The sequence below is a fragment of the Myotis lucifugus genome, unplaced genomic scaffold (genome assembly GCF_000147115.1).
Source record: "Myotis lucifugus unplaced genomic scaffold, Myoluc2.0 scaffold_35, whole genome shotgun sequence".
In the NCBI taxonomy this organism is placed as follows: Eukaryota; Metazoa; Chordata; class Mammalia; order Chiroptera; family Vespertilionidae; genus Myotis; species Myotis lucifugus.
The window spans coordinates 3,554,196-3,564,165 of record NW_005871083.1 but is presented as its reverse complement, the minus strand read 5'-3'; the positions used below and the strand labels follow the sequence as shown (position 1 = coordinate 3,564,165).

At 40.2% G+C, this 9,970-nt stretch overlaps 1 pseudogene; it reads left to right on the top strand.

Moving 5' to 3' along the window:
- The first annotated feature begins 1,881 nt into the window (after nucleotides 1–1,881).
- On the top strand, nucleotides 1,882–3,372 carry LOC102418739 (annotated as a pseudogene).
- Nucleotides 3,373–9,970: the final 6,598 nt, after the last annotated feature.

Here is a 9,970-nt window from a genome sequence, read left to right as displayed (position 1 = left end):
ATCGCCACACTAAGTCTAATAATCATCTGTCACTGTGCAAAGTTATCACAATTTTATTGACTATATTTCCCTTCATATTTTACCCATCCCAACACCCCCTCTGGCAACCATCAGTTTGATCTCTGTTTCTATGAGTATGTTTTGTGTGTGTTTTTTAGAACCCACATATAAGTGAAATCATGTAGTACTTGGCATTCTGTGTCTGGTTGACAGTAATTCCCAGTTTTCCAATCTATGAATATGATTATTTGGGTCTTCTTTGGTTTCTTTCTTCAGTGTGTTATATTTTTTACACATGTTCTGTTATGTATATAACATGAATGACATGCATGAAACTAAATTTCATTTTGTAATGCTATTGTAAATGGTATTTAAAAAAATCGAATTCTAATTTGTCATTGCCAGTATGTGGAAAAATTGACTTTATCTTGCAAACTTGCCAAACTTACATGCTAGTTCGAAGAGATATTTTTTTGTAGATACTTGGGATTTTCTATATATACAATCATGTCACCTGTTAATGGAGACTATTTTCTTTCTTATTTTTAAAAACTTTTATTAGCATTTATTTTATGCTGAATTTACCCCTGGATCATAAGGTGTTTTTTTCTTCATTTTTTTTCTGGGATATCTTTCTTCTATGCAACCTCCTCTTCTGATTTAGGAACAATCTGCTTTTTCCCCTGGTAAAGATCATCCCCATGTGGCAGGGAGAGTTCATGTGTTAACCCACCCATGAGCTCTGTAAGTTCTGCGCTGCATTTTGGGAACTTGGTTCACCTGGATGTGCTCAGTGACCAGAGAATCTACATCTAAACCAGTGGTTCTCCACCTTCTGCCCCTTTAAATACAGTTCCTCATGTTGTGACCCAACCAAAAAATTATTTTCGTTGCTACTTCATAACTGTAATGTTGCTACTGTTATGAATCGTAATGTAAATATCTGATATGCAGGATGGTCTTAGGCGACCCCTGTGAAAGGGTCGTTCGACCGCCAAAGGGGTCGTGGCCCACAGGTTGAGAACCGCTGATCAAAACCCTTAAGTTTAGCATTACTCTGCAATTTTAAGGATGCGCAGCAAAAAATTCAGTACTCTTTTTGGGCTTCTGACTCTGTGTCCAGCCCCACTGTTCAGCCTGTGCACATCTACCAGTACCACCTTTGTAATGATGTAATGGCACACATTGCTTCGGTAAAGTTACATCCTTCAGATACTTGGTGGATTTTCGGATAGGCATGCCCTTGATGGCCTGGGCAGTTTCATGAGTGTTCTTAAAGTGAACATGAAGATTTGAACCTCTTGATTTTCATGATTTTGTGGGGTTTTCTGGGTCAAGTAAATAGTGAACTATTTTCAGAGGTCACCTCAGGCTGCTGATGGGAAGAGAGACCATTTTCTTTCTCTCCAATTTGTAAGCCTTTGATTTCCTTTTCTTGTTTTATTGTATTGGCTGAAATGTACCCAGTATGATGCATTCAGTATGATGTTGAATAGGAGTGGTAAGAGAGGATATCCCTAGCTTGATCTTAATGGAAAGCATTGAGCCCTTTACCATTAAGTACAGTTGACCCTGGAACAATATGACTAGACGTTCTGACCTCCCATAGTCGAAAATCCATGTGTAACTTTTGACTCCCCCTAAACTTGATAATGTCCTACTGTTAACCAAAAGCCTTACTGATAATATAGGCAATTAATTAACACGTATTTTATATATTATATGTATTATATACTTATTATAATAAAGTAAGTAGAGAAAATGTTATTAAGAAATTTGTGACTTGCCATCCGGCCTCCCTTGCGCTGCAGCTGGTCACCTCCTGGGTCCCAGCCTTCCAGGACCAGGGCAGCAGCCGCAGCCGCTGTCGCTGCCACCACCATGGTGTCCTGCGTGGGGAGCAGGACCCTGAGCAAGGATGATATGAACTACAAGGTGCATTTCGGATGATCAATGAGCAGCAAGTGGAGGACATCACCATTGACTTCTTCTACCAGCCGCACACTATCACTCTGCTCAGCTTCACCATAGTCAGCCTCATGTACTTGACCTTCACCAACTGGCACTATTTTCCATTGGGAGAGAGGATCCTTAAACAGTGACTGGCCTCATAAACATGACCCTACCTATGTATCTCAGTTTCAAGGACTTATGAAAGGGATGACTCTGTCCCAGAAGACAACATCTGGCGGGGCATCCTCTCTGTTATTTTCTTCTTCTTATCATCAGTGCATTAGCTTTCCCCAATGGTCCCTTTACTAGACCTCATCCAGCCTTATGGACAATGATTTTTGGACTCAGTGTGCTCTACTTCCTCTTCCTGGTCTTCCTCCTCTTCCTGAAATCCATAATGTACTGGCTAGATCCAAATCTCTGCTATGCCACGAGGGAAGTGTATATCATGGAGTATGCTGTGAACTGCCATGTTATCACCTGGGAGAGAGTCATCAGCCATTTTGATATATTTGCATTTGGACATTTGTGGGACTGGGCCATGAATGTCTTACTAATCCATAGTTATGGTCTCTGCTGGACCATCAGCATCACCTGGGAGCTAACCGAGCTTTTCTTCATGCATCTCCTGCCCAATTTCGCTGAATGCTGGTGAAAGCAGGTGGTTCTGGACATCCTGCTGTGCAACAGCGGCAGCATCTGGCTGGGCATGGTCCCCTGCCAGTTCCCAGAGATGAGGACCTACCACTGGACAAGTTTCAGGGACATCCACACCACCACTGGGAAAATCAAAAGAGCCTGCAGTTCACTCCTGCCAGGTGAACCTACATTCGATGGTTTGACCCCAAGTCTTCATTTAAGAGAGTGGCTAGAATATACCTTTCTACGATCATTTGGCAGCTAACTGAGTTGAACACCTTCTTCTTGAAACATATCTTTGTGTTCCAAGCTGGTCATCCATTCACTTGGTGTAGGATTCTCTTTATTAGTGGCATCACGGTGCCCACAGTGAGACAGTGCTATGCTTACCTCGCCAACACAGTGCAAGCGCATGGGGACACAGTGCTGGGTGTTTGGGGACATTGCTTTCCTGGAAGCTATTGTTTGCATAAAATTTGGACAAGATCTCTTCTCTAAGACACAGATACTGTATGTTGTGCTTTGGCTTCTTTGCATGGCTTTCACCACCTTCCTGTGTCTGTACTGTATGGTGTGGTATGGTATGCAGAGCACTGAGGTCACCGAGGAAAGACCTACTCCGAGTGTGAAGATGGCACCTACAGCCCAGATATTTCCCAGCCTCATGGGAAAGGGACATAAGGTTCTGAAGACAGGCATCCAGGCAACAATGAAAGCCATTCTTCCAGAAGAAGAAATCATTCCAAGTCAAAAGCCACCAACGGAGTTGAAAAGAAATGAAAGACCTGGTTAATCCGAGATGTTCCAGAGAGTGCCTGGAACTGAGAGGGAAATGGAATCATGGCACCTCCCCGCGAGGAGGTCAACACATACAGTGCAGACGGGAAGAGAAGAGGGTATAAGTCTTGTTTCCCACAGACACGGCCACATCAGGCAGACACTGCCTGGGGCCCTTTGCCAATGTGAGTGGGGCCCTTTGCCAATGTGAGGGTCTCTTTAAGGTCAGCACTTGGCATGCGGTCACCAGTAGCAAGCACAGTTGCCAAGAGCAGCTTGTGCTTGGGAGTCTTGTGAGTACAGGTGAAACATCTTCACTCAGACAGGGAGTTAAACATCTTCACTCAAACCTGGCCCCCAGGTTTTTTTATGAATCTGCCTTTCCATTTGATTTGTTTCTATTCAGGCCACTTGTCTGTATTTTATTTTGTTGTGATTTGTTTTTACTAGTAAGTCAGGATGCTTAAAAACCTTCAGAAGCCACTGATGAAGTTGAACTAGGGAGGGCTCTTCTCTCTTTTAGAAAAAGGAAAAGGAGGGCGCTTGTGTTACTTACTGTTCAGCAAACCTCATCCCCCTTTTACGACCTGAAACCATACAGCAGGTGTACTGGTAAACCAATCTGAGTAAAAGCTGCCTACGCAGGATCCTGGGCTTCAGATCAGAATTGGTTTTGTCCCATTTGGACTCTCACTGTCCACACTTACCCACAGTGCACAGCGGACCTGCACCAGGGGCCACGCATGCCCCTCCCACAGCCTGGTACCTTTACATTTTGTTCGTTTCCTTCTGTGGCCTGTTGCTGACACCGTCTTTTACTCCCGTGTGAGATGCTGGTGAGTATTACCTTCTTCATGCCATGCTCCAGAATGTTTACCCTAACAGCTCATCACCTCTGATGGCTCCTGTTTCAAGTAAAACAAACCACATTAAAGTCTGTCAAAGATTTTAAAAAATTGTAAGGAAGAGAACATAAATTTATATATTTATTAAAAAATTCCCCCTATAAGTGGACCCATGCAGTTCAAGCCCATGTTGTTCAAGGGCCAATTGTACAATGGTTTTTCTTTTTTTTGTTGTTGTTAACATTGTGAATTACATTGATTGATTTTCAAGTCAGCATTCCTGGATAAACACCACTTGGTTGTGGTGTTATCTTTTTATATAATGCTTGATTTGCTTTGCTAATATTATGTTACCTATTCTAGCTGAACTCTTCTCACAGGTGTCTATCCATTGGCATCTACCCCAACTAAGTGAATACGTAGTCACATCTCTTCTTTTCCTCTATATTCCTGAGTGAAAACTGGAAACACCACAACTTTCCCCCACAATTGTTTGAGTCAGATATATACAACCTAATGTTGCTATTTCCCTTAAATCTCGTTTGATCTACAATTTCTTCCTGTTTCTTTGCTATTTTTTCCTACTATTATTGTCAAAGAGATTGGGGTTGTCTACCTGATTAGAATTTCCCATAGTCTGTATTTTGCTGATTGCATCCCATATGGTGTGTTTTAGTATGGTCCACTGTCCCCTGTGTTTCCTATGGATCGGTAGTTAGATCTCAGGATTTTATAGAATCAGGTTTATTTTTTCTTAATAATTCATAATATTAATATTTCTTTGTATTTGTGTGATGTTATCAGCCATTGATGTTCAATGCCTAGCTCTATTAATTAAATAGGGCTTTTGAAAGCCTTTCTTTTACTGTAGTGAAGATTATAGTAAAATTTTTGTGATGAAAATTCTGTAATGAAGATGAAGAAAATGAGGCTGAGAGCGGTTGAGTGACTTTCCTAAGATAATATAACCAGTTAGTAAAAGTTGTAGCCAGGCCTGGGACCCATGTCTTAGAAATGAAAGTCCTATAAGCTTTTTTTTTTTTTTAAAGCATATTGCCTTTACAGACATTTGCTAGTAAGCAATAGGAAGATCAATGTTCCATCCCTAGGCACATGAGACATATTTATCTATTTTAGGAAGATTGAATTCTGCTTTGCTTAGAGACATAGGACCATACCAAATGATTATTCAAAAAAAGATGTCCCCTCAAGTTCTGGGTTACATTCATTTTTATGGATACAGTTTAAAAATTTTCATGCTAATTCTATTGTCTGGAATTATATCTAAGCTCAACTCAGAATCCTGAGTACATTTTTATTTCTGCTTGCTTCTCCAGTGCTACAGAAGAAAATATGACAAAACAAACAGATGTAGATTAAGTACTACAAAGCAATTTGTTTCTTTTTTATACTGCATTTAAGACTTGCTACTAAAACATCTCTTCAGCTTGGAAAAAGAGAGAGGGGAAGGAGAGACAGAAAGAGGAAAAATGTTGCATTTGGTTTTTAACTACCACCTAAATTTTTCATGGGTTTGTATCTAAGGTGATACAGTATCTCTCTTTGGGGAGAAGCAAGTCCATGAATTATTGGTTAGAGTTTTGTGGAGACAACTGAAGAAAGATATTTTTAACTCTGTAAAATATAAATTTATCATGTTCAAATCAACCAAGGACAGACATTTATCTTCACCTAAGCGTTCACTTTTCTACACAGGTGGATGTACTCAGATACCCATCCTATTTCATTTGATGCATGCTTCTGATGTTCTGAGCCTATTTTCCAAAAGAAAAAACAAACAAATGCATATCTTACCACTCTGCAAGTATTTCCTGACATCTCTTCCATGTATTAAGTCAATAATAATTAAGATTATTACTGAACAACTTTCAATCTATTTCAAATCTGATTTATGAAATAAGGTTAAGATGAACTTGGCTTTAACCTTTAATCACAGGGTTCTGGGAATTCCCAAGCAGAGGAAAGGCTTTACCACCCCTATTCTCTCCCACACAGACCCAGACATTCTTAGGTATAAATGGATTTGTTGACCTGGATGGAACTTGTTAATCTGGGTTGGGGCAAATGGAGGCCCTGGGATCCTATTGGACATAGGAGTAAAATGGAGCAGAAGCCCAAAGAAATCACCAACTTCGTAAAGTGTTAAGTGTCCAGCACAAGGATCAGAGTGAACAGATATGAAGCAGTAATTATACATTTAGATATGTTAAATTTTTAAAATATTAAGGTAGTAAGGAATTAGAGTGATTATCTAGTTCAACTCATTTTGGTGAGGTAACTCACCAAATTGCCACTGGCCAAGCAGCAGTTGGAATTTTGTTCTCTTGAACTGTTTCTTGAACTTCTCTTCCCCTGGCATCTGAATTCAGAAGACCTGGGCGTGGATCTGGCTCTATTGTTCACTGCATCTGCGGCCTTAGGCAAATCACTGAATACCACTGAAACTAATCTCCCCATCTGAAAAATGTGGATAATACCTTTCTGGTTGTAGTGGATTAAATGGGATAATATGTTGGGAAGCCTTTTGTAAAGTGGAAAGCACATGGAGAAGTCATTAGAGCTTTGGAATCAAACAGAGTCTGATGAGACCCACTGACATTCCCTAGGGAATTTTATGCTAGATCTAGATTCGCTTTCTTCTTGAGAACTTCGGGTGTGAATCTGAAGCCCATTCACATCTATAATAATAAAAGCGTAATATGCTAATTAGACCAGACGTCCTTCCAGATGTCCTTCCGGGATGAAGCTGGGGTTGCAGCCACTATGGCTGTGAGGGAGGGATCCAGGCAGCCACCGTGGCTGCGAAGGAAGGATCGAGGCAGCTGCAGCTGCGAAGGCCTACTCTTGCTTGAATTTCGTGCATCGGGCCTCTAGTCTCCTATAATAAGCACCTCAGTAAGATGATCCCGAAGGGCCCATTTATAGTCTGGAGGGAACCTGAATCTTGGGAGTTGTTGCAAGGACTATGTGGACATCCTTTAGCATCTTCTTTCTGCTGTGAAAAAAAATAGTTAAAAATTTCTCTTATGTCTAGAGGAGTGTTCACCAGGTATCTTTAGGAAGAGAAATACTTACATTTAAAAATATTTTCTCATTATGGATGATGGGATGATGAGGTAAAAAATAATATTGGTCACTAATGATTCTAAAAAGCAGACTGAATAATGTATGGCAAATTAAACATAATGGTAGCAAAGAAATAACTCATTTACTACAGGTCCACTTAGTCATTTAATCACTATCATACAAATACAGATTTCCCCTGCAAAGTGATGAGAAGTTAGTACCAGCATAAAATGCAATAGAATAATGTCAGCTTGGCAAATGCTGTAAAAGGAAAGCTTCATTTGGACAGTTCCGTGATTGAGCCAAGACTCCTTGTGGTGTGTACATAGTAGAGAAGCAATGATTGGAATCCCTCACTTTGTCCCTAGATTATCACACCTTATGGGCAAGTTAGATCTGAATCCTGTTTGGGCTTAAATGAGATCCTTAGAGTGAAAATACTTTGGAAGAATATTGATGGAATATGAAATTACTGTCATTTTAACTTAAATTTTTAGTTAATTTAGGGCAAAGAATGGAATGTATATTATTAGTCACATATGCTGAAATCTTTGATACAGAAAAAAAAGTCTTAGAATTATGAAAGGCATCAAAATGCCCCATTTGGATTCTGGTATCACCTGAAATAATCAGCTAAAAGCACAGTTGCCAAATGGTGTAATAGATACCAAGTGTGTAGGAACTCAGCCATGTGGAACAATCAGTGAGGAGTGGAGCAATTAGAGGGAGCTATAGAAAGACCCTGAAGAATGGGAGGAATTTAGGTGTGGGGAGCAGGAAGGCAAATTTCAGGCTTATTTGTGTTCTGAGAAACTAGCTGAGGATAGTGGCTGGAAATGTATGGTTCTAAAAGTTGGGCTAATCTTAATGTTGTATCCGTGCCCTTCTTCTGGGACCTGAAGGAGTTTTTAACAATGAATCAAATTGGGGATCTTGCTCAAAGATGAGCAAAAGTAGTCTTGACACAGAAGATGCCAGCAGTAGATAATGAAACTTTTCTTTCCTCTCAGTCTCATTAAACTGTAAAGCAAGTATTCTCTCCTTTAAGAGAGCTGTAATAATTGCCATTTTCCTTCAGGCTCAGCTCTGTTTCTTATCAAGAGCTATGTCTGAGAGCATATCTGTTAAAGCAGCACTTGTTCAATAGAAACACAAGACAAGCCATGTATGCAAGCCACAAAAGCAACTTTAATTTTTCTGTAGCTATTAAAAAAGTAAAAAAAAGTGTATCTATTTTATTTAACCCAATATAACTAAAAATTTTTAGTGATATATTTTAGATTTTTATTTTCATACGTGGTCTTCAAAACCTGATCAAAATCTGATGTATGTTTTATTTATGTATGTATGTATGTATGTATGTATTTTAAAAAAGTGCATCTCAATTTGGACTAGCCACATTCCAAGAGCTGAGCAGCTACATGTGGCTGGTGGCAACTGTATTGAAACTACAAAACTTTATTCCCCCTTTCAGGAGTGGCAGTGCCTGAGTCCAGGTCTATATTTGAGGATATATTTCCAGAGTGTCTGGGTTGGGGGAGGGGCATCTTCCCATATGTAATGACCTATGCAAAATCAACTTCATATGATCTAAAAAGTTGAAATTTTTATTGGAAGAATTTGAACGAGTAATGATTTTCTTAATTTTGAAGAGAAAAAAAAAAACCACAAAAGAAAAGTGCTAGATTTACCACTATGAAATATAAAACTTTTAGATAATTAAAAAATATCAAATTTATTGTTAAGAAGGATACCCATCTTTACCAATACAGCTCCTAGGGCAATGGAAACTAAGGAGAAAATAAACAAATGGGACTACATCAAAATAAAAAGCTTCTGCACAGCAAAAGAAACCATCAACAAAACACAAGAAAGCCCACTGCATAGGAGAACATATTTGCCAGTGATATCTTCGATAAGGGTTTACTCTCCAGAATTTACAGAGAACTCATACAACTTAACAAAAGGAAGATAATCCAATAAAAAATGAGCAAAGGATCTAAATAGACACTTTTTGAAAGAGGACATATAGGAAGCCCAGAGACATACGAAAACACTAGAGGCCCGGTGCATGAAATTTGTGCACGGGTGGGGTCCCTAGGCATGGCTGGGGATCATGCTTGATCAGGTTCCCCGCCTCCTCCCCTCCCCGCCTCTTCCCTTCCTCCTTCCCTCGCTGCCTACATCTGCTGCCACCCACCCCCGGTTCCCTGTCCCAGCCTGGGGCCTAACCCTGACATGCGGGATCGCGACCTGCCAGCCCAGGAGCCAGTGGGCTGGGGTCAGCTTCTGCATTGAGCATTTGCCCCCTGGTGGTCAGTGCACATCATAGTGACCTGTCATTCTGGTTGTTCCAGTCTTCAGTTGTAACAGTCACTTAGGCTTTTATATATATAGATGCTCAAAGTCACTAATCATCCAAGAGATGCAAATCAAAACAATGAGATACCATCTCACACCTGTCAGAATGGCTATCAACAACAAATCAACAAACGACAAGTGCTGGAGATGATGCGGACAAAAAGGAACCCTTCTTCACTGCTGGTGGGAATGCAGACTGGTGCAGCCAGTGTGGAAAACAGTGTGGCATCTCCTCAAAAAATTAAAAATGGAACTGCCATTTGACCCAGTAATACCACTTCTAGGAATATATCCCAAGAAACCAGAAA